Source organism: Marmota monax, unplaced genomic scaffold (assembly GCF_021218885.2).
Source record: "Marmota monax isolate L192 unplaced genomic scaffold, Marmota_monax_Labrador192_F-V1.1 WCK01_AAM20220418_F8-fsc01125, whole genome shotgun sequence".
Classification (NCBI taxonomy): domain Eukaryota; kingdom Metazoa; phylum Chordata; class Mammalia; order Rodentia; family Sciuridae; genus Marmota; species Marmota monax.
The window spans coordinates 43,166-69,302 of NW_026692205.1; the positions used below are offsets into that span (position 1 = coordinate 43,166).

Here is a 26,137-nt window from a genome sequence, read left to right on the forward strand (position 1 = left end):
CGCTAGGTTGCTTACAGGCTTCTAAGTGGCTGAGGCTGGCTTTGAACCTGCGACCCTTCTGCCTCAGCCTCCTGAGCCACTGGAATTACAGGCATACACCACCATGCATGGCCCTTCATCATCGCTCTTAATGTAATACCTTCCCCTGGCAGACAGAGAAGTAGTAGCTTAGTGACTCCAGGAATGCACAGGAAACTTCACAGGAAGTTAGGTTTGTTATTTGCCTATTCCCTTCCCTAGGAATTTTAGCAAGGTAAGTGACTTATGCACAGAGATTCTGAGTGGACTTGGTTGGTTAAAATGGGCAAAAGAGATGGCAGTTGTTCCAAAGCCATGATTATCAGAATCTTACACTCAAGGAAAGCTTCTTCCATTCAAATGATAGATATCTGTGGGGAGGTTGTGGTGGGTGGGTGGTGGGTGTTTAACTTTAGATGTAGCTCAAAGTTACTTGATTCCTGTTTTGATGAAGAAACAGTCAATTTTTGGAAGGATGTACCTATTTAAACTTGACATGCCATCATCCATACAGAAAAAACAGGGCTCTATAAAAGGTTAAATAGAAACTTTTATTTCTATTCTAGGAAAGCATTCTGAACATATGAAAACCTATTGCTTAGAGGATGATATGTAATCTCAAGCCTTTCTCCTCTTTAGAATTGTGTTTATACTGGCTAAAACTATTCATTTAATTTATGGCAGAAATAATTTGTAAGTGTAGTTTTTATCCTTTGTTAGCAATACTTAATAGTTTCTATAAATATTTCAGAATGTCGATAAAATACCACTTACCACTTGATTCCATTTATTTTGGTTGCATGTGCCAATGATATTTGATCATCTCTAAAAATAATTTTCTTGCAGAGATTTTTTAATTTGTTCTTTTTAAATATACATGAGAGTAAAGTGTATTTTGACATATTATACACACATGGAGTATAATTTCCCATTCTTGTGGTTATACAAGATGCGGAGTTACACTGGTCGTGTATTCATATATGAACATGGGAAAATTATGTTCAATTCATTCTGTCTTTCCTGTTCCCATCCCTCCCTTATTGTGTGTTAGCATCCACATATCAGAGAGAACATTTGGCCTTTGATTTTTTGGTATTGGCTTCTTTCACATAGCATGATGGTCTCCATTCCATCTACTTACCAGCAAATGCCATCATTTCATTTTTCTTTATGGCTGAGTAATACTCCATTGTGTATATATATCACATTTTCTTTATTCATTCATCATTGAAGGGCACCTAGGTTGGTTCCATAGCTAAGCTATTGTGAATTCAGTTGCTATAAACATTGATGTGACTGCTAGACTATAGTATGCTAATTTTAAGTCCTTTGAGTATATACTGAAGAGTAGGATAGTTGGGTCAAATGGTTGTTCCATTCCAAGTTTTCTGAGGAATCTTCCATACTACTTTCCATAGTGGTTGCATCAATTTGCAGGCCCACCAGCAATGTATGAGTGTACCATTTTCCCCACATTGTTGCCAACACTTATTATTGCTTGTATTCTTGATAATTGCCATTCTGACTGGAGTAAGAAGAAATCTCAGTGTAGTTTTAATTTGCCTGTCTCTAATTGCTAAATATTTTCCAAATATTTGTTTACCATTCATATTTCTTCTTCTGTGAAGTATCTGTTTAGTTCCTTAGCCTATTTATTGGTTGAGGGTTTTTTGTTTTTTTTTTTTTTTTGGTTAGGTTTTTTTGAGTTCTTTATGTATCATAGAGAGATTAGTGCAGGTGGCAAACATTTTCTCCAATTCTGTAGGCTCTCTCTTCATGTTCTTGATTGTTTTCTTTGCTGTGAAGAAGCCTTTTAGTTTGATGCCATCCCATTTATTGATTCTTGATTTTATTTCTTGACTTTAGGAGTCTTATTGAGAAATTTGGTTCCTAAGCCGACATGATGGAGAGTTGAGCCTACTTTTTCTTCTAGTAGGCACAGGGTCTCTGGTCTAATTCCTAGGTTCTTGATCCACTTTGAGTTGAGTTTCATGCAGAGTGAGAGATAGGGGTCTAATTTCATTTTATTACTTACAGATTTCTAGTTTTCCTAGCACTGTTTGTTGAATAGGCTATCTTTTCTCCAATGTATGTTTATGTGCCTTTGTCTAATATGAGATAACTGTTTAAGTGGGTTTGTCTCTGTGTCTTCTCTTCTGTACCATTGGTCTTTCTGCCTGTTTTGGTGCCAATACCATGCCATTTTTGTTATTATAGCTTTGTAGTATAATTTTAAAGTCTGGTATTGTGATGCCCTCTGCTTCACTTTTCTTGCTAAGTATTGCTTTGGCTATTCTGGGCCTCTTATTTTCCCAAATGAATTTCATTACTGCTTTTTGTATTTCTATGAAAAAATGTCATTGGAACCTTAATAGGAATTGCATTAAATCTGTATAGTGCTTTTGATAGTATGGCCATTTTGACAATATTCTCCCTAACCAAGAATGTGGAAGATCTTTTCATCTTCTAAGGTCTTAGATTTCTTTCTTTAGTGTTCTGTAGTTTTCATTGGAGAGGTCATTCACCTCTTTTGTTAGATTGATTCCTAAATATTTTATTTTCTTTGAGGCTATTGTGAATGGGATAGTCTTCCTAATTTATTTTTCAGTTGATTCATCACTGATGTTTAGGAACACAATTGATTTATGGCTGTTAATTTTATATCCTGTTACTTTGCTAATTCATTTGTGAGTTCTTGAAGTTTTCTGTGGAGCTTTTTGGGTCTTCTAAATACAGAATCAGCAAATAGCGATAGTTTGAGTTCTTCCTTTTGTATTTGTATCCCTGTAATTTCTTTCATCTGTCCAATTGCTCTGGCTAGAGTTTCAAGGACTATGTTGAATAGAAGTGATGAAAGAGGGCATCCCTGTCTTGTTCCATTTTTTAGGGGCAATGCTTTCAATTTTTCTCCATTTAGAATGATGTTGGCCTTAGGCTTAGTATAGATAGCTTTCACAGTGTTGAGGTATGTTCCTAGTATCCCTAGTTTTTCTAGTGTTTTTGACATGAATGGATGATGTATTTTGTCAAGTGCTTTTTCTGCATTTATTGAGATAACCATGCAATTCTTGACTTTATGTCTGTTGATGTGATGAATTATAATTATTCATTTCCATATGTTGAACCAACCTTGCATTCCTGGGATAAACCTCACTTGATCATGGTGCACTATCTTTTAAATATGTTTTTGTGCAAAATTTGACAATATTTTATTAAAAATTTTTACATCTCTGTTTATTAAGGATATTGGTTGCAAGTTTTCTTACCTTAATGTGTCTTTATCTGGTTTTATCTGGTGATACTAGTCTCATAGAATGAGTTTGGAAGGGTTTCCTCCTTTTCTATTTTATGGAATAATTTGAGGAGAACTGGTATTAGTTCTTCTTTGAGGTCTGGTAGAACTTGGCTGATTTTCTGTCTGGTCTTGGGCTTTTCATTATTGGTAGGCTTTTGGTGGTTCTTCAATTTAATTGTTTGAAATTGATCTGTTGAAATCATGTATATTTTCCTGATTCATTTTGGGTAGGTCATGTATCTGTAGAAATTTGTCAATATCTTCAAGATTTTTCTATTTTATTAGAGTATAGATTTTCAAAATAGTTCCTGATTATTGTCTAATTCAGTAATGTCTTTTATGATATTTCCTGTTTCATCATTAATTGTAATTGTTTTGCGTTTTCTTTCTTTCTTTTCATTAGCTTGGCTAAGGATTTATCAATTTTATTTATTTTTTCAACTTTTAGTTTTATTATTTTTTAAAAAAAATTGTTTGTTTTAATTTCAGTGATTTTTTGTCTCTGATTTTAATGATTTCCTGTCTTCTGCTTTTGGTGTTGATTTTGTCTTCTTTTTCTAGACCTTTGAGATGTAATGTTAGGTTATTTACTTGGTGACTTTATATTCTTTTAATAAATGAGCTTAATGCAATGAATTTTCTTCTTAGAACTGCCATCATAGTGTCCCAGGGATTTTGATATATTGTATAACTATTCTCATTTACCTCTTAAGTTTTTTTTTTTTTAAATTTCATCACTGATTTCTTATCCATTTGCCATTCGATAGGGTATTATTTAGTCTCCAGGTGTTAGAGTAGCTTCTATTTTCTGTCATTGATTTCTGATTTTATTCCATTATTATCTGATAGGATGCATATCTTTTTTTTGTATTTGCTTAGATTTGCTTTATGGCATAAGATATGGTGTATTTTAGGGAAGGATCCATGTGCTGCTGAGAAGAAAGTGTATTCAGTCATTAATGGATGAATTATTCTATATATGTCTGTTAAGTCTAAATTATTAATTGTATTTTTTAGTTCTGTGTTGGAATCACTTTTGGTTCACAGCTAGTAGCTATGAGCAGCTCAGAGTGCTAGGAAAACCTACGCTCATACAGGTCTGACAGGAACACCTGCAGGACGGGGCACTCTGCCCTACCAAGCCTTCTGTGAAACCACACCCTCAGCACTTGTGGTCAGCGTTGCCAAGTTACCAGACTACCAGGTCAGGAAACCGAGAGTCAAATGCTTCAGGGCATGTAACCCCCCAACTCAGAGCCCCCCTCCCTTAGGACAAAGACCCTTCCAGACTGCTTCCATCATGACAGCAATATTTAGTGCTTCCTCATAGTGCGGTTACATTAGGCATAAGATGATTGGCTTATAGATGTTAACAATCTATAAATCATAAAGTTGCCAGTAGGGTTAAAAATTAGCAATATACAGTACTATGCCTATCAATTTTTTTTCCTCATAAGTTATATTTATAACAAAACTATAATTAAAATATTTACTATACTTGCTTATTACACATTCAGGGACACAGCAGGGACATATGTGTTTGATGGTTTAGTATTCACCTTATTGTGCTTACTTATTTGTGTAATGAACAAGCAACACATACCACATCTTTCCAACATTCAAGGTATTGCAATAATAACATAAAAGTCTCCAAAGAAAATAACTGGAAATTGCATCCAATACTGCTTTAATTAGATATAACTGCTATAGTAAAACAAATAATATTATACAGTAGTTTTTCAATGAGCTTCGGCTTGAAAACTGAACAACAGAAATCAATCTCAAGATTTGAATCATGGCAAAACTGGTAGTTCTTTGAAATCTGGGAAATGCATCAGCATAACCACAGACATAGTCTATCCCTCACCTGGAAAAAAGCCATTTATTAATTTGGGGGAATAAGACTGAACATTCACTAATATAAACTCGATGAAGTCTAAAGCCACCTGGAAAACTGGCCCAAGGAATGAATAGATTTCATGGTACTGGTGGCAAGTAAGAAATAAATAAAACTTTGCATTGGGCTGACCAGTTGCATATTTCATAATCACTTTGAATAAAAAAAATGTGAAATGCTTCATTGTGTTTTCTCAGAAACGAATCAAAAGATTACAGAATCCTACACAATTTAGACACAAAGTGGATGCTGAGCGACTAGAGGTCACTCCAGGCGTGGAATTTTAGAAAGTTAGTCCTTGGAGTAAATGGCACCGCGGCTCTGGCAGCAGATACAAAGGAATGATGCTCTGGAGAGGAGGTAGGGACACTCTGGGATCAGCCAGTGGGTAGATGAGGGTCCCAGCTGGATGTGGGATCTTCTCATAATGAGTTTCCATACATAAGAAGATGGTATATGCTGTTAAACAAGCCAAACAGCCTTCAAGATACGATGGGCCCCCAAGCTTCTCTGCTTCTGCAAGAAGGTTATTGAGAGTTCGAACTGTCTCTTCAAACTGCTGCCTATCAATCCGGTTCTCCAGCTCCGCGGGGAACTTATTCTGGAAGGGCAGCGTGTACCACTGCTGTAGTCTCCTTGAATGAATACCTTCCCGAACACGGGCGCCTGCTGCGGCCTCATGGCCGGGACAGAACCGGCTGCGCTGCGAGTTCGGGGAGTTGGGGAGTAGGCACCATGGGTCAGATCCCCGGCCTGGACCCGGGACTCTGGCCCGCCTGCCCTTCGGACCCACCCACCACCCAAAGAAGCCCAAGGCCTCCCCCTCGCCGCTCCCCTTCACCCATGCTGTCGCAGCGGGCTCTCAGTTACTGCCCCTGCCCAGGCCCCGCGCCCCCTCATCCCGGTTCGGCCCAGGAAACACCAACCCTAAGAATAAATTTTACAGGATAACACAGCATCTGCTGTACACACACACACACACACACACACACACCCCTATGGAACTGTGCCATGCCATCAATGTAGTTTTCATTTATTTTATTTATTTATATTTTTTTTCTGGCAGTAGTTTAACCTGCTCTGGTAACACACCTTCCATTGTCAATATTTTAAAAACTAGGCAGGACAGAGTCATCCCTGAACCAGTCATATAATGTAATGGAGGACACACACAGCTGCAGCAACACCAGGTAATTACTTTTTTTTTTTTTATTTTAAGAGAGAGAGGAGAGAAAGAGAGAGATAATTTTTAAATATTTATTTTTCAGTTTTCGGTGGACACAATATTTTATTTTTATGTGGTTCTGAGGATAGAACCCAGCGCCCCACACATGCCAGGCAAGCGCATTACCGCTTGAGTCACATCCCCAGCCCTTAATTTGTTTTTGACAGCTCCAGTTTACACAGGAAGGTATGAACTACACTTGAGCAAAGATCTTATATAAGTTTGTTTGTTTGTTGTGAATTTTTTTTTATGAAATAGCATAAAGTACTACATGGAGAATCAAAGCCAACATCACCCCTTCCTTAGTAAAGCAGTAGCTCAAGGTGTCTGCTGTCCTTTGAAGTAAAAACTCAAGTCAGTGTTTTATCACCAGATGGAAGAAATATTAGATTAGTAAGTTCTTATGATATAGTGTGGTAGAATGAGTTGAAAATATAGACTTGCTTATAAGAAGGAAGAGCCCAAGTTAATTTTTAAAATTTTTATTTTTATACTACTGAGGATTGAACTCAGAGATCCTTTGCCACTGAGCTACACACCTAGCCCATTTTTTATTTTTCAGTTTGAGGCAGGGTCTCACTAAGTTGATGAGGCTGACTTTGGTCCTGCTTTAGCCTTCAGAGTTGCTGGGATATAGGATGTGCCACTTACTTTTTTTTTTTTTTTAAGAGAGAGAGAGAGATTTTTTAAATATTTATTTTTATTTATTTATTTTTAGTTTTTCGGCGGACACAACATCTTTGTTTGTATGTGATGCTGAGGTTCGAACCCAGGCCTCACGCATGCCAGGCGAGCGCACTACCCCTTGAGCCACATCCCCAGCCCTGCCATTTACTTTTAATGAGCAAATGGAGCACAGGACAGCTATCACATTTATCTCAGAGTTTCTGAAACCACCTTTTTTACAACAGTTTTTTGTTGGATAGTGTGGTGATTCTTGTTGTTTTTGTTATCCAACTCGGGTTCCACAAATACCACTCAGGTAACGAATTTCCTCCTGAAGTTGATGGGGCTTTGGTATGTTCCCTGAGTCCCCCAAGGTGTTTCTTGAATTGTGTGGGACTGACTAAACCCTTTCTCTAATTCCACTTCAGGCCCTTGGTTTCCCTTTTCTCTTTAGTACCCCACGGCCTCAGGTCTTCCAGAGCAGCTGGAAGGGTGTTAGGATTATGTTTAAACCTCCCTAAACTGAAATGGAATGTATAAAATGGAAAGTACTGAAGGTTGTGGGCCTTTTATCCTCTCTTAGTCTTATGTCCTCATTTTCTCATTTTCAAGGTCAGCCTTTTAAAAAGCACAGTTTAAAGCTATGCTACTTAAGGTAGTAATATTTTTTTCCTATAGACCTGTCAGAATGTTATTTGATACTTTCATTAGGAGCACATTTATATATGTTTACTTGAACTTTGAAAGTAATTTTACTTGCTGAATCTAGGTGGGTTAGTGTATTCCCTAAGTATTTATCTGAAGGTGTTATTGAACCCAGGGCCCTTATACATGCGAGGCAAGCACTTTATCCTGAGCTACACCCCCAGCACTTGATGAAGTTATTGTCAAAAGCCTATGGTATGTCATTGATTTTCAGTTAAAACTTGGAGGGCTGGGGCTGTAGCTCAGTGGTAGCACACTTGCCTGGCATGTGTGAGGCACTGGGTTCGATTCTCAGCACCACATATTAATAAATAATAAATAAAGTAAACTATGGTTTACATATGGTTTGAGTATGTACATAAGGGTTTATGTATGGTGGCTTAGTCTTCAGTTTGGCCTAGAAAGACCTAGTGGGAAGACTTAGGTTAATTGGATGCATGTCTTTGGAAAGGATTGTGAGACTCCAGTGTCTCTTTGGCTTCCTATTTTGAGATAGGATATCTTTTTCCCACACATCCTCCTACTCTTGTTATACCATCTTCCATGAGATCCTCACTTGAGCTGAACCAATGCTGGTACCTTGCCCTTGCATCTCTAGAACTGTTAACTAAATAACCCTCTTTAAAAATAAAATTAGCCAGCTTTGGGTGTTTCATCACAGTAATAAAAATTGAATTTCTACAGCCTCTATTTTCCATTTACATATTTTTTCTGTTATTTACAAGGGTAGGTTATGATCATTATAACTAATAAAAATTACAAAATTTTAAGTAAAAATTAGTGATGTCCTCCAACTTCATTTGCAGTAACTTAGTGTTAATATTCTAGAATGTTTCCACTAATTTTCTTTAAAACACACACACACACACACACAAACACACACCCCAGCTACACACAGACATGACAGATAAACCATGACTCCTACATGGGGAGTCATGGTTATTTGTTTTTGTAAAATGAGGATTATAATATACAGATTCTATTGCAAATTTCCTTTCTTATTTTAACAATGTACATTTACCTCTGGAATGATAGTTGTAGATCCAAACTCATTTTAAAAATTTAAAGTATGGACTGAGGTTGTGACTCAGCAGTAGAGCACTTGCCTCGCATGTGCAAGACCCTGGGTTCAGTCCTCAGCACCACATAAAAAATAAATAAATAAAATAAAGGTATTGTGTCCAACTACAACTAAAAAATAAATATTAAAAAAATTAAAGATGTGGGTCAGCAATATGGAAGAATATGAGACTCCTGATTATCCCTCCTTCCACAGATGCAGTAAATACCTACACCCGAATCAGTTCTCCCTAAGGGAAAGCTAGAATCCAGTTGTAAGATTCCTACACACTGGGCAACTATGAAAACATCCACATCAAAATGGATAGAAAAGTAGAGACAGACTTGTGTATTAACCTCACCCTGAGTATAGCACCTTACAAGGTTGTTAAGTAGCAACGTGAAAATATGTGAAAATGTGAAACTCACTGGTAATAGTGTATAGTCAAACTCATAACACTCTTATACTTTACTGTTGGTATAAAAATAATATCTTTAATATGAATATTAAAGTCAAAACTATTGAAAACCATTATACCTACAATAATTTGTTAAGGGACATAAACTATATAAAAAATACAAAATGTGTCATCAAAAACAAATTGGCACTGGGCATGGTAGTGCATGCCTGTATTCCCAGTGACTTTGAAGTCTGAGGCAGGAGTATTGAAAGTTTGAAGCCAATCTCAGCAAATTAGGCCCCAAGCAACTTAGTGAGACTCTGTCTCAAAATAGAAAGTAAAAAGTTTTGAGAATGTAGTTCAGTGATAAAGTGCCTCTGAGTTGAATCCCTAGTGCCAAAAAGTGAGGCAAAAGAAATCAAAATAAAACAAAGCAAAACAATTGGGGGGATTATATGTGTAGTTTGTACATGTGATGAAACTTAAGTCATGATTAGCCTAAAGTAGCCTGTTATTTGTTTAAAATATTTTAGTAAGCTTCCCAGTAACCACAAAATAAAAAACCCTTAGTAGATATGTAAGCACTTAAAAAAATGGGATTCAAAGCATACCACTTTGAAATTATTAAACCACAAAGGTAGATGGAAAAGAGATGAAGATAGCAACAAAGGATCCATAAATAAATCAGAAAATGATATAAAAATTGCCAATAGTAAGTACCTATCAGTACTTGGCTTTTTTTTTTCAGTAATTATTATGATGTAAATGGATTAAATTATCTAATCAAAAATCATTGAATGGCTGAATGGACTTCAAATAAGACTCAACTACATGTTGTCTTCAAGATAATCACTTCTTCTTTAAAAATATACATAGACTGATAGTGAAGAGGTAGAAAAGAATATTTCATGTAAATTGAAGCTGAAGAAAGCACGGATAAATATACTTATGTCAGAAAAAATATAATTTAGGTCCAAAACTGCAAAAAGAAATGTTATTACTTGGATATGAGGTGTTCCCAAGAAAATCCTGAGACTTGGAACTTGGGTTTTTGGGCAGTGCTGGTACTCTTAAGATTAGGAGACCCTTGGAAATGAACTAAATGCATTTTGCATTGTGAGATGGACATGAGATTTTGGGGGCTGGGGCAAAATGTTATGGTTTGGATATGAGGTATTCCCCCAAAGCTCCTGTGTTATTGTAGGAGGTGAAATGATAGGATTATGAGAGCCATAACCAGTTCATCTTAACTTGAATGGACTAATTGAGTGGTAATTATAAGGAGGTGAGTTGTGGCTAGATGAGGTGGATTATTAGAGGCATTCCCTGGAAGGGTTCATCTTCCATGCAAGATGAACCCTTCCAGTGAATACCTCTAGTAATTGCCCCTAACAACTTTGCTTCCCAGACACCATGAGAGAGCAAATTTCACTCCCATTCTCTTATGCCATAATATTCTGCCCCACTTTGGACCCAGTGTAATGGAGCGTGCCAATGATGGACTCAACCCGCTGTGAACCCCAAATAAACTTTTCCCACTCTTAAGTTGGTCCTGTTGGGTATTTTGGTTAAAGTGACATAAGGTTGACTAACACAAGAGACAAAGTTGATCATCATATAATGGTAAAGGTCAATTCATCACAGTGTTATGAGAGTATAAATCAATTGCAAGAATCTTGGAAAATTCACAAATATGTGGAAATTTAAAAAAAAATGCTCCTCAGTAACCAATGGGTAAAATAAGATATTTAAAAAGGTAATTAAAAAATATCTTGAGACAAATGGAGACACAAAATACCAAAACTCATGGGGTACAATAAAAGCAGCCCTGAGAGGAAATTTTATAGCAATAAATGGCTACATGAAAAATGAAGAAAGACCGCAAATAAAACTTAGTGTTATATCTAAGGAACTAGAAAAAGAACAAAGTAATCCCAACTTTGCCAAAGGAGAAATACAACAAAGAGCAGAAATAGACAGAACAGAGGCTGGAAAAACAATAGAAAAGATCATGAAACCAAAAGTTGGTTCTTTGAAAAGATAAGGAATATCAGCAAACTTTTGGCTAGACTAAGAGAAAAATAGAAGACTTAAGTAAACAAAATAAGAAATAAAAGAGGAGACTACTATAGAAATACAAGGGGTCATAGGACACTACTATAAACAACTATACAACCTAGAAGAAAAGGATGAATTTCTAGAAACATGCAACCTAACAATATTAAACAGAAAAAAATAGAAAATCTAATGGGTCAATAATGCATGAGTACATTAAATCAATAATAGAAATTCTCCCATCAAAGAAAAGTCCAGGGTCTGATGGTTTCATTGCTGAATTCTATCAAACTTTTAAAGAAGAAATAATACACATCTTTCTCAAATTCTTCCAAAAAATTGAAGATGAGAGAGTACTTTCAAATTCATTTATTATTTTGGGGGAGTGCTGGGAATTGAACACAGAGGTACCTTACCACTGAGCTACATCTCTAGTCCTTTTTACTTTTTATTTTGAGGCAGGGTCTTGCTAGGTTGCTTAGGGCTTTGCTAAACCGCCTAGGCTGACCTTGAACTTCAGATTCTCCTGCTTCAGCCTCCAGAGTTGCTAGGATTACAGGCATGCACCAGGGTGCTTAGCTCTTATAAAGTCATTTTATAAGTCTGACATTATCTTAATATTAAAGCCAGGCAAAGACATTACAAGAAAGAAAACTATAGGCCAGTATTCATGATAAATACAGATACAAAAATTCCGAGCAAAATATTAGCAGACTGAATTAAAGAGCCCATTAAAAAGATCATTTACCATGTCAAATGGGATTTTTCCCATGGATAAAAGGATAGTTCAACATATGTAAATCAGTAAATGTGATCCACCACATTAACAAAAATAAAGGACAAAAATCACACCATCATCTCAGAAAAAAAAAGTGATAAAATTTAATATCTGATCATGTTAAAAACCTCTCAAAAATAGGTATAGAAAGAATATACCTCAATACAATAAAGGCCATATATGATCATACTCACTGGTAAAAAGTTGGAAGGTTTTTCTTTCAGATCAGGAATAAGACAAGGATGCACACGCAGTAGTGGAAGTTCTAGCCAGAGCAATTAGGTAGGGAAAAGAAGTAAAAGTTATCCACAGAAAAGGAAGAAGTGGAATTGTCTTTGCTCATGATATGATCATATATAGAGAAAATCCTGAACACTCCATCAAAATATTTTAGTACTGATAGACAAATTCAGTAAAGTTGTAGACTGCAAAACCAACATACAAAAATCAGTAGCATTTCTATATGGTAACAATGAACTATCTACAAAAGAAATTAAGAGAACAATTCTATTTATAATTGCAGCAAAATACTTAGTAAATTTAACCAAAGAGATAAAAGATCTGTACAATAAAAAGCAGAAAAAAAATTGAAGACGAAAATAAATGGAAAGATAAACCATGTTTATGGAATGAAGGAATTATTTATTGTTCAAATGGGCATATGGCTCAAAGTCATCAGATTCAATGAAATTCCTAAATTCCAATATCATTTTCACACACACACACAAAAATGCTAAAATGCATATGCAGTCAGAAAGACCCTGATTAGACAAAGCAATCTTGAACAAAGACAGAAAAGCTGCAGGCATCATACTCTATGATTTCAAAATATTATGTGAAGCTATTGTAATCAAAACAGCATGGTACTGGAATAAACACACACACACACACACACACACACACATGCCAGTGCAACAGAAATGGAAGCACAAAATAAGACCAAGTATTTATGATCATGCAGTTTTAGAAAAGGTACCATGAACACACAGTGGAGGAAAGGACAGTCTTTTCATAAATAGTGCTGGGAAAACTGGATATACACGTGTAGGACAGTAAAATTGAACTCATCTCACACTACATATAAAAATTCAACTCAAAATGGATAAAGGACTTAAGCATGAGGTGTGAAACAATAAATTTACCAGAAGAAAATACAGGGAAAAATCTCCACAAAATTACTGTAGGTCATGATTTTTTGGATAAGACTCAAAGCACAGACAGCAAAAGCAAAAACAGGCAAAGGATTTCGGTAAACTAAACAGTTTTTGCACAGACATGGAAACAATCAACACAGTATGGAGACAACAATTGAAAATCAATATTTGAAAACTATACATCTGATAAAGGGCTAATATTCAAAATCTATAAGGAATACAAACAACTAAAAAGCAAGAAAACCATTTGATTGAAAAAAATGGACCAATGATTTGAACAGACATTTCTTAAAAAAAGAGATATGCATGACCTTCAGACATATGAAAAATGCTCAATACTTTAATCTTCAGGTAAATGTGGATTAAAAACCACAATGAGATGTTACTTCATACCCATTAGATTGGCTGTTATCAAAAAGGTGAATAATAATCTGACCTAACAACCCACTTTTGTGTTTATATATCCAAAGGACTTGAAATGGGCATGTTGAAGAGGTATCTGTTTTTGGAGATATTTGCATTCTCATATACATTTCAGCATCATTTACAATAATCAAGATATGAAAGCAATATAAATATCTACTAATGGATGAATAAATAAATAAAATGTGGCATATATATACATATATACACTTATTTTATATACACACACACACACACACATCTGACTACTATACAACCTTAAAGAGAAATTCTGTAATTTATGACAACATGGATGGAATTGGAGAACATTATGCTAGGTAAAGTAAGCCAGGCACAAAAGACAAATACTATATGACCTTTCTTATATGTGAAGTCTAGAAAAATCAAACTCACAGAAATAAAGAGTAGAAAGGTGGTTACCAGAGTCTGAGGGGAGAAGGAGGGATAATGAAATGGAAGATATTGACCAAAGGGGACAGAGTTTTTGTTAGGTCAAGGAATATATTTTAATGATCTTTTGTACTGTATGGTGACCACAGTTAACAATAGTATATAAATTTACTGAAAGAATAGATTTTAATATTCTCCCCACAAAATTATGTTAGTGAGGTAATAGATATATTAATTAACTTAATTGAAACTTTCTACAATGTATATATAAAATCAAACATCATTTTGTACCACATAAATATACACATTATTTGTAAATAAAAAATAAAAAATTATGTTAATGTAAGTATCCTAATCAAACTAAGTACAAGATAGGGATTTTAAAGTTGGCTAAAAAATAAAACATTCAATTATGGAGTGCCTGAAAGATACCCTCTTTAAACATAAAGGCACAAATAAGCTAAACATAAATGGAAGAAAAATATTAGACCAAACTGCCCTGGATCAAAATATAACAAACATGGCTATGATTTCAAGCAAAAAAGATTTCAGAGGAAAGAGTATTCTCAGGGAATATTAATGAATTCTCAAGGAATTATCATTAAACTCTGGCTATCTCAGTTCTCTCTTTTTTGGAATATTTCAAACTAACTCCTTCTTTTTCTTTTTGAATCTGATGATCTCTTTGCCTGATGAGAGATTCTGGCAGTGACACTATACCTGGCTCATCATCCTTTGCATATTTTTCAAATGTTACTTCTTTAGAGAGGTTGCTTTTATGTTTTTTTAAAATATGAAATGTTTCCTGAGTTTGTGTGTCCTCCTTGTGCAGGGCCCATGCTAACCTTCTCTTTATCATTCCGATTTTAGTATATGTGCTGCTGTTATGGTTTGTGAGGTGTCCCCCAAAAACTCAAGCATGAGACAATGCAAGAGGGTTCAGAGGAGAAATGTTTAGACTGTGAGAGCCTTAAATTAATCAGTGAATTAATCCCTGAAGATTTTACCTGAGTGGTAATGAGGCAGATGGGGTGTGGCTGGAGGTGGTGGGTCATTGTGTGGCTTTGGGGTATATATTTTGTCCCTCTCTCTGCTTTCTGATCATCATGTGAGCCACTTCCTTACCCTATACTATTTTTTTCTTTTTATGTATTTTCCTTTTTTTACAAAGTATACAGAGGGAGGGACATACAATATTTAATAGGATATTTCTACAGAACAATAACTTATATTATGTCCGGTTCTCTCTTCTTAATTGATTTTTTGGCTGTGCAGAAGCTGTTTAATTTGATGTTGTCCCATTAACTCTTTTTTTCCTTTTTAATTTTTTTTATTAGTTGCTCAACTTACCCTATACTTTTTTCTGCCATAATGTTCAGCCTCACCTTGAGATGGAGGAACAGAGTCTGCTGTCTGTGGATTGAGACCTCTGAAACTGTGAGCCCTCAAATAAACTTTTTCTCCCCTACAGAAAAAGTTTTTTATTTCTTTACTAAAAGAATTTTAATTTCTGTCCTGTTAAAACAAAAACAATAAAAATGACGCTTGTCCTTTAGTCACAGTGATGAAATAGCTGGTTAAAACAGCTGCCAAAGTGAGCACCAGAGAGGTTTCTTCAGACTATACTATCTATAGTAAATATACTCACCCACCTACTTACCAACCACCACACTGTTAGTCTTTATAACAAGAATCAATAAATTATTGCATCAGGCTAAACCCAGCACATCATCTGTCTACCACCTGATTTTATAAACAAGGTTTTTTTGGAAATGCAGCCACACTCATTTGTTTAATGCTATTTATGGCTGCTTTCACCCTACAGTGACATAGTTGAGAAGCTATGAGTTACCATATATCTTGCAATGACTGAAATATTTTCTATCTAACCCCTTAAAGAAAAAGTTTGTGGATTCTTATGTTGTAATATTATTCTGCTTATTTTTGCAGTAACTTAGCACTGTCTGCAATTATTTTGTTCGTACTTTTAGTTGATTAATATCCGTCTCTTTCCAAGTTGGTAAGAGTTATGAAAAATATCTTGCCTATTTTTAGTCAGTTATATATATCCCTAATACCTGCTGATAATATAACTCAGCAAGTGTTTGTGGAATAGATAAATGAATAAAAGAATCTATTTCATGAACAACACATGCAATGCCTTTGCTAGTATCAATATATATTGTAGATGAAATGTATTTTTACATTCCTAAGGCAATATCTCTTATGCAATGTTTAAAAGTTATATTTGTGTACCAGGAAAATGTTTACCTCAGGTGTAGTTGATTGGAGGAGGAATCATCATCAGCTTGAGAGTCACCAATAAATAGATCACTCAGAATTCTATGACCATGGTCTGAAGATGAACTGGATCACTGAATCAACTGGATTTTTTTCTCAAGAATTTGAAATTGGGAATGTGGCTTAGGAGTTGGGTTTGTCTCTGTTCAGACATACCTGAATAAGACTGAAGTTCTTTGTTTTCATTCATTCTTGCATTAAGTCCACTTTTTACTTGAGCTGGTTTGAGTATATATCTGTTAGATGCCTTCAGAGCAACAAATTACAACATCTAAAATTAGCATTAAGTAAAATACACAAAAATAATCAAACATAGGATAACCAATTGCAGTCTCACAGAAGAACAGACTAAGAACTTTAAGAAGTAACAGAACTATAGTTTGAAGATAAAGTCTCTGAGTGTGAGAAACTTGAACAATAAAAAAATCACTACCTAGTATGCCATGCTTTTATGAAAAGTAGATTGTCTTTTTGAAGCAGTTGGGTGGGACTGACCAATTGCTTAAAGGTACAATACCATGCCTCTGAAAGTACTAATGACAGGAAAATCTTCTAAGTATGTCTACAGCAGCATTTTTGTTTTAATTAATTAAAATTCATTAATTATTTTATTTCTTTTAGTAATGTTAATGTAAGAGATAAAATGAGTATAGTAACAAGAAAAATTCACTTAATAAAAATGTTAATTAAACACCTAAAAATAAAAGTGTGTGATAGTTTATATTATTTGGACTTTACAATTTATTCAGCTAATTGATAGACATTGTAATGTTAGGTAAGTAGGAATTTTTATTTCTAAAAATTAAGGATGACTTCCAACAATAAAGTTTTTGCTAGCTAGATTTTGAAGGCTAAGGAAAATTCAAAGAACAAATGTATTTCAGCTTTATCCTCAGATTCCTGTCACACAAGGAAAAAAGGAAGAACTTTCTTAATGCTAATAAACTCTGCTTCTCTGCACACATGTAGACTCTTTAGTGATCTTAATTGTTTCAAATGTTTGAGGAACACTGTTTAGATAATTACAAAAGTAACAAAAGAGTGTTGTGGTGAAAACTATTGGCAAATCAAAAGTATAATAGCTCATGTCAAGGTTTCTTAAGTTTTCATAAATGTCCACATTACACTGAAAAGCTATTGATGCTCATTTTGTCATGGAGTGTTAAAATGAATAATGCACTAAGATATCTTGTGTGTATAGTAGATTTTAAAAAATAAAGCAGTTTCTTTCTAGAATGTCAATGTGTTTTGTCTTTGGTTAGCTTTTCCTTCCACAATACTAAATAAACTCACTATAAATAACCTGCAATTGAAGTACTAATACATGCATTCGTATATACTGCTATGTTACTCAGGTTTCTGAGCTAGGGGGTATGCACATTTTACAATGTAATGAAGAGTGGCAGATTGTCTTTACAAACTCACCGATTCTTATTGCCTTGCCTGCTCAAGCTGTTCTGCTGCTTTAGAAAGGGGGAGAGGGCTTAAGGGTCATTCTGACTTCAAGGTGCCATCTTTCTAGCTGGTTCTATATTAAAAGACTGATACAGCTCTCAAGTTCTCACTTCCATGATGACAAAGAAAAGAAGATACAATGGCCATGCCCAAAAGGGCCTCAACCACCTGCAGCTATTCTTGCTTCAACTGTACGTTATGTATGTCCAAAGACAAGACATTTAAAAATTTGTCATTAGAAACCCAAGAGAAGCCACAACCATCAGGGACATATCTGAAATGAGTATTTTCAATGCCTATGTGCTTCCTAAGCTTTATAAAAAAATAATATTACTACCTGAGTTATGCCATTCACAGCAAGGTGGTCAGGAATTGATCTTGGGAGGCCCAGAAAGACTGAATCCAACACCCTGATTTAGAACAGCTGCTGTTGCCCCATGGTCTCCAACAAAGTCCTTGTAAAGAGTCAAGTCTTTAAGGACAAAATAAATGAGGTATCCTCTGGAAAAAAATAAAATGAAAATTATATTTAAAAAGTATGAAAAATTATATTTAAAAAGTATGAAAAATAGTTTATATTATCCCCACCTGGTGTTAATTTGCTATTTGAGATGAGGATAGGGCAGTGGTATACAATTCAATCACAAGTCCCCCATCTCCTGTTAACTTTTCTTTTCTTTTCTTTTCTTTTATCCTGGGTTCAAGTATTTTTTTAAAAAAAAAATTTTATTATTAGTTGTTCAAAACATTACAAAGCTCTCTTTTTTTTCTTGTAGAATATTTAGAATGTTTATTGGTTTTGATCCCGACAGGTTCAGTCAATAAGATGTGCATAATTTTTATAACTGAAGTTCAAAACATTACAAAGCTCTTGACATATCATATTTCATACATTTGACTCAAGTGGATTATTTTTACCCCGTATACAGATTGCAGAATCAAATTGGTTACACATCCATGTTTTTACATACTGCCATACTAGTGTATGTTGTATTCTGCTGCCCTTCCTATCCTCTACTATCACCCTCCCCTCTCCTCCCCTCCCATCTTCTCTCTCTACCCCATCTACTGTAATTCATTTCTCTCTCTTGATTTTTTTCCCTTTCCCCTCACTTCCTCTTATATGTAATTTTGTATAACTTAAGAACAGATACTAGACTTGATCTTAGCCAAAAGGCCGAGAAGCGATCCTGTTCACTTTTCTTTTTCACTTGGTACTGAATATTAAACCCATGGGTACTTACCACTGAGATACATCTCCAGCCCTTTCTTTTTATTTTATTTTATTTATTTATTTATTTTGAAATACTTTAGTTGTTGATGGATTTTTACTTATTTTTTATAGGTGGTGCTGAGAGTTGAACCCAGTGCTTCCCACATGCTAGGCTAGTGCTTTACTACTAAGCCATAACTCCAGTGCCTTAATTTTTATTTTGAGACAGGGTCTCACTAAGTTGTGCAGGCTAACCTGGAACTTATGATCCTTCTGCCTTAGCCTCCTGAGTCTCTGGGATTATAGGCCTGTGCCACTATGCCTGGCTATTCAGATTTTTCATCCATTGTCTCCAACTTGCTGAGAGAGATGAATGGGAATCTCAGGTCTAGAAGACAATTGAATGAATACAATTTCAAAAGGAGATGTGTCTCTATTTGGAGACACATATGGGAGGAAAACATCATATACCACCTTTCATGTCCCCTGCATTTTTTTTTTTTTTTTGGTACTAGAGATTGAATCCAGGGTTGCTTAACCACTGAGCCACATCTCCAGTCTTCTATGTTTTTTTATTTTGAGACAGGGTCTCACTAAATTGCTGAGGTTGGCTTTGAACTTTTAATCCTCTTGCCTTAGCTTCCTGAGCCATTTGAATTACAGGTGTGTGCCACAGCCTGGCTCATCTCATCTTTTGATTATATAATTCTTTTGGTTTTCTATCTCTTATAGTTTACCTTTTGATGGAGAATAGGAGAACCAAACAGAGGCTGGAGTTAGGTGGAAGGAAATGGCATGGGGGGGGGGAGATGAAAATCCACCAAAGTAAAGAAGATTGATCTGAATTTCAAGTTGTAATCTCTCAAGTGTTCTGTCTACTGTGGGAACTAAATGAACACTTACTGGATTTTTTGGATGCAATATAAAATCTCCTTTGATTCAGCATGTAATTAAAGAACTACTTTTAGCCAGGTATGGTGGCATATGTTTATTATCCCAGCGATTTAGGGGGCTGACGCAAGAGGATTGCAAATTGTAGGCCAACTTTTGTAAACTAGCAAGACCCTACCTCAAAATAAAAAGAGTTGAAGATGTAGCTCTGTGGTTGAGCACTCTGGGTTCAATCCTCAGTACACACACACACACACACACACAAACTCACACACAAAGGACCTACTTTTAACTGAGAAATGAAGTGACATTTAATCCTTGTTCTGACTAGAAAGTGGTTTGTTGTGGTGCTTGAGAAACTGGTCTGAAAAAGAATTTCCAAACAGATAAAATGAGATTTAGCTGAAACACTGGTTTTGTTCTCTCTTCTCTCTTCTCTCTTCTCTCTTCTCTCTTCTCTCTCTCTCTCTCTCTCTCTCTCTCTCTCTCTCTCTCTCTCTCTCTCTCAAAAAGAAGATTTATTGCTTTGCTAGCTAGGGAGAAACATAGGGGGCTCCTATCCCAGAGGCTATGATTCTGCCCTTCAGCAGGAACAGGGGGCTTTTAAAGAGGTGACTCAAAGTCTACATTCCATGTGTTGTCTGTTGGAGTTGTAATTCACTTGTTAATTTGGGAACTAGTTATTTCTGAGATCTTCTGGTACCATCCCCAAAGTGGGAAAGAAAGGTAATCCTGTTTCCCCTGAGATTAGGGAGGGGGAGAGATTAAGGAGGAGCAGGGAGAGAGGAAGGGAAAGAAACATGTCCATTTTAAAAATAAGTTGCAGTAGTAGAACAGCAAGAACTACATTCAAAGTACAAAGTGGGTCACTGTTACATTTCCCTACTGTCAATTTCTACATTCCATTTCTATGGGAAATGGGCAAAGACACCTCCAAGCTGCTTCTTGCTGAAAGAGGGTGAAGTTGTGGGAAGTAACCCAAAGTCCTTGTTTTCTATGGGGGTGGAGAGGTGGACAGTTAAGGATATTCAACATCAGAGCAGTCCAGAGGTCCACAGTGACAGATGGCAGGTGACTGGACAAAGCATACACAGGGCAGGGATCATGCTAAGACAACAATAAACAAGACAGCAAAGCATTACTTTTTTTTTCATAAACAATTAACACAAAAGCAATTAGTATTTAAGCCAGTCTCTGAAAACCATGAAGACAATAACTCACATCAGTGAAAAACAGATTGAGTTTATCAATGTACAAGGTTAGGAAGATTTGTAAGGCTCTGAGATCAGGCTCAAATTAACTCAGGACAAACTTGTGACTCTCAAGTCCTTTGTGATCATTTTTATTAGGCACACCCATAGAAGAACCCTTCCATTATAGCCTCCAGCTTTACTTACTTTTGGTTGGGCTGACACAAGTGTACATCTTAAGTTTCATTTGAAAAAAAAAATTATTGCCAGGCATGGTGGTGCACGCCTGTATTCCAGCATCTCGGGAGACTGAGGCGGGAGGATCATGAATTCAAAGTCAGCCTCAGCAAAAGCGAGGTGCTGAGCAACTCAGTGAGACCCTGTTTCTAAATAAAATACAAAATAGGGCTAGGGATGTGGTTCAGTGGTCTAGTGCCCCTGAGTTCAATCCCCAGTACCAAAACAGAAAAACTATTATTTTTCCTTTTAAATGTTCATGTAGGACAACAGTTCTTAGGCTATACTCTTCTGCCAGGTGTTTGAGACCACCTTTGTCAAAATTGACCTTATTCCTTTCTACTATTAAGAGCCAGCTGAGATTCCTCAGAGATTACTCTTGGGAACAGAAACATTAGTTTTCATTGAAAAAAATTACTGACTTAAAACTGAATGTTTGTGCCCACTCCCAATGGAGTGGAGCTCTAACCCTCAATGTCATGTTTGGACAGGTAACCTCTTTGGGGAGTAATCAGAGTTTGATGAAGTCATGAGAGTGGATCCTGGTCAGATGGGATTGATAACCTTATAAGAAGAAAGACTAGAATTGTATCTCTGTCCCTGTCTGTCTCTTTCTCTATCTCTTTCATTCTACAAGCATATAGGGAGGAGAGGTCTTGTGAGCACACAGTGAGAAGGGTACCATCTGCAAGCTAGGAACTGACCATGCTGGCACCTTGAACTTGGATACCTATCTTTTAGAATTATGACATGATAGATCTCTTTTGTTTAAGCCCTTTACTGTGTGCTACTTTGTATGGTAGCCTGCAAAGATGGAGATAGTGTTTTATCTAAAGACATATTTCATCAGTGTGTTATGATTTATGATCATATTGAAGAATATGTTAGTCAGCTTTTTGTCACTGTAATCGAAATATGGACAAGAACAACTTAGAAGAGGAAAGTTTATTTTGCCTCACAGTTTCAGAAATTCAGTCCATGGTGGCCAAATCAATTACTTTGATATTAAGGTGAGGCAGAACATTGTGGTGGAAAGGTGTAATGGAGGAGCACTACTTCACTCATGGTGGCTAGGAAGCAGAGGTGGGGGCACTAGGGGCAAAATATCATTAATCCCCAAGGGTATGCCCCCAGTGATCTACTTCCTCCAACCACACCCTACCTGCCTATAGTTACCACAAAGTACAATAGTCCTTTCAAAATATTACTTCATTAATTGGATTAATCTAGTGATTAGGTTACATCTTTCATAATCTAATAATTTACCTCTGAGCATTCCTGCATTGCCTCACATACGAGTTTTTAGGGGACACTTCATATCCAAAACTTAAGAAAGAATCACTATTTCGATGTTATTTTAGGAAAAGCTTGGACAACATGGAGTTCAAAAAGATACAAGTGCCAGGTGCAGTGGCACACACCTGTAATCCCAGTGACTTGGGAAACGGAAGCAGGAGGATTGTGAGTTCAAAGCCAGATTTAGCAAAAGTGAGGCACTAAGCAACTGTGTGAGACCCTGTCCCTAAATAAAATACAAAATAGGGCTCAGTGGTCAAGTGCCCCAGAGTTCAATCCTGGTATCCCCACCCCCCAACAAAAAATATATAAGAAGTAGCATAATGTTAGTTCTTAACCTTTACATTTATAGCCTCAGAAAAGTAACTGTTAAGGACCCATTGTAAATATGTGTTAGGAACCAAACTCCTTAAGGGCTGATTTTTTTTCTTAGCCATAGAATGCTTCCCTCTCCCATTTATATCTTGTTCTTTTTTTCAAAATTATAATCCATATACTTTTAGTTTCTTGGGGACTTTTATATCTGGTACCCTTTTTGTAGTGTTCAGAGAGGCTTCTCCATTCTTACCACACCCTTTTTCTCTTTGCTCAACTATTAGATACTTGCACAATGTTCCAGAAGCTCTGAATTCAGAGTTCTCTTCTTTGCTTGCCAGTGTACACATGAGATTGTTAACAGCTTGTCAAGCTTGGGTTGTATCAAAGAGTACGTACCTAGAAACCCAGGGTTCAATTCTTCAAGGATTACTTCTTCCCCTCACACACCTTCCTGCTCAAATATCCTTTGTCTGTGTGTTAGACTCTATTCCATCTCTGCCTTCAGCAGCCAATGGCTGCCTGTGTATTCCACACCCACATGTGGTTTCACACTAATTTACACTCACTCCCATATCAGCCCAGCCAAATGCATTTGGTGTTTCCCAAAGTATGGTAGAAGACATGACTTAGGTGGTACATATTGAATCAGTTCGTCCTTTAGTGTTTATTACAATATGACTAGCACATCACACTCACACTTTATAATAGTGAGATTATGGTTCCATTTTAAAGTCAAATTTCACTAAAAAGATGACATTCAATTCCTTTTTTTAAAGTGTCAGTTTGGAAGAGGCAAATTTATAGGGACAGAAATCAGATCTGTAAGTTGCCAGAGGCTTGGGATCAGAAGAACATGGACTATAACAGGATTCAGTGGAAATTTCTGAGGTGGTAGAGGTGTGCATAATTTGTGTTGGTTTTGTGACTGTTTGCCAAAATTTATTGAGCTACACACCTTAGAAGAGTGAATATTACTCTGCAGGTAGATTATATCTTAATTATTGGCCAAAAATTTATGTCAGAAGAATGAGTGAATTTAGAGAAAATATCAAATAAATAATTATGATAGTAATACCACACAATGGATAACTTATGAACAACAGAAATTCATTGGTAGGAAAATGGTCATATGGTAGGAAAATGGTCAAAAGTTGGGAAATACCATATTTAACAATGATCTAAAAAATGAAGCATTACTTAGATTGGTATATTTGCCTCCTATGTTAGTCAGCTTTGTGTTACTATAACAAAATACCCGAGATAATTAACTTAAGAGAGGAAAGGTTGATTTTAGCACGGTTTTGGAGTTTTAGTCTATAGTTAGTTGACCCTATTGCTTTTGATCCTGTGGTAAGGCTGTATAACATAGTAAGAACATGAGGTTGAGGAAGCTTCTCACTTCATGGGAACTAGGAAACAAAGAAAGACTGGAGTCCCACAGTCTTCTTCAAGAGCATGCCCTCAATGACCTAAGACCTTCCACTAGGTCCCACTTTTTAAAGATTCCACCATCTTCCAATAGAGCCAAGCTGAGGACCTAGCCTTGAACACAGGGCTTTTGGGGACATTTAAGTTCCAAATTACAGAGCTGGGGTAGAGCACTTGTCTCACAAGTACAGACTTTGGGTTCAATCTCCAGTACTCAAATGAATTAAATAAATAAAATAGAAGGAAAAATCTAATCTATAGCACCTCTCTTTGTTTCTCTAGTGTGTGTGTGTATGTATATATATAAACACCATTTCAGGCTCCTATGGTCTCATCTATCTCTTATTCCAGCCACCACTGTAATCAATAATCAGTTCCATAGCAGCTCTAACCAGCTACACACCCGTGCAAGTCAATAGTGTCTCATTCCTCCTCATCCCTTTTTAAAAATAGTGAAGGCAATGAAACAATTTAGCTCCAACTGCTGTATAACCAGAAATGTCGGATGATAATTTCATAAAATTCTTGAAACAATCCTGCAAGGAAACAGATTCCTGCTGTGGTGGCCAACTCATGCAAGGCTCTTTGTACTGGTGCTTAACCGGACCCTGTTTTTCTTCCCCTTGCCCTCATTCCTGCTCCTAGGATCACACTCCTTAATAAAGTTTTCACACAGTGACATTTGTTTAGGATCCTTTTCTCTGAGGAACTCATGGCAAGACTCTATTCCATAACTAACATATTTTGTCCTTTATTAAAATGGATAATCTGCTAAAACATACACTTGATATGCTAAAATGTAAATTATAATTTCATTTACTATCTCTTGGACTCAGTTTCTTCCCCTTAAAAAAATCTTCCATCCAGCTCTCAGATTTTGTCTTTCACTCAGTATTAATTGAGTTTTTACTATGGGACGGGGACCTGAACTGCTAGAAGTTGTTAAGTATGGTTAGTCTATTCATGCTTCTAAACCAAAATACCACACAATGGATAACTTATGAACAACAGAAATTCATTTCTTACAGTTTTGGAAGCTGAAAAGTTCAGGATCAAGGTTGTTGCAGAGTCAGTGTCTGGGAAGGCCTATCTCCTGGTTCATAGAGAGCTTCTCCTCACTGTTTCCTCACATGATAGAAGAAGCAGGGATCTCTCTGGGGCCTCTTTTAGAAGGACACTAATGCCATTCACAAGGCCTCCATCCTCATAGTCTAATTACCTCCCCCAAACCCCATTTCCTTATACGTCATCTTGGAGGTTACAATTTCAATATATGGATTTTTGAGGAATACAAACATTCAGACTAAAGTAAAAGGGATAGAGCTACAGATGGCCCTGTGTCTTCTTTATTTGACTTTCAATGGGTTTCAATGGAATTCTAAGAAAGACTTTCATTTTCAGACATTATGATTGGCTTAGAAACAAGTTGCTTGAATATGTGTTAGCTTCCTAGTTCCCTTTGCCATCTGAATTTGTGATCTCTGACTACCTTGATGGCTGTGGAATCAAGAAGAGTTAATCCTTACTCCTAAGGATGGGAGGTACAGTATCAGGTGGAGGTACAGCCAGAGACAATGATTGAGCCCTGTGCTTTTCAAATAGTTCCAATTTCCTAGATGCATGGGGGAAGGGGTTATCCTGTATTTTTATTATCTCCTGAGCAGTCCTCTTTACTGAGTAGTAAGAAACTGGTTTAATATTATCTTTTATTTTAAAGGTAAGATATGGAACAAACTGCAACT

The 26,137-nt window shown here is 36.2% G+C and overlaps 3 pseudogenes; all 3 read right to left on the minus strand.

Annotated features, from left to right (window-relative positions):
• Positions 1–4,763: 4,763 nt before the first annotated feature.
• Positions 4,764–6,004, minus strand: LOC131423846 (golgin subfamily A member 7-like; annotated as a pseudogene).
• An 8,849-nt stretch (positions 6,005–14,853) lies between these two features.
• LOC124085291 (U6 spliceosomal RNA) lies at positions 14,854–14,948 on the minus strand (annotated as a pseudogene).
• Positions 14,949–18,913: 3,965 nt separating this feature from the next.
• Positions 18,914–19,011, minus strand: LOC124085283 (U2 spliceosomal RNA; annotated as a pseudogene).
• Between the last annotated feature and the right edge of the window lie 7,126 nt (positions 19,012–26,137).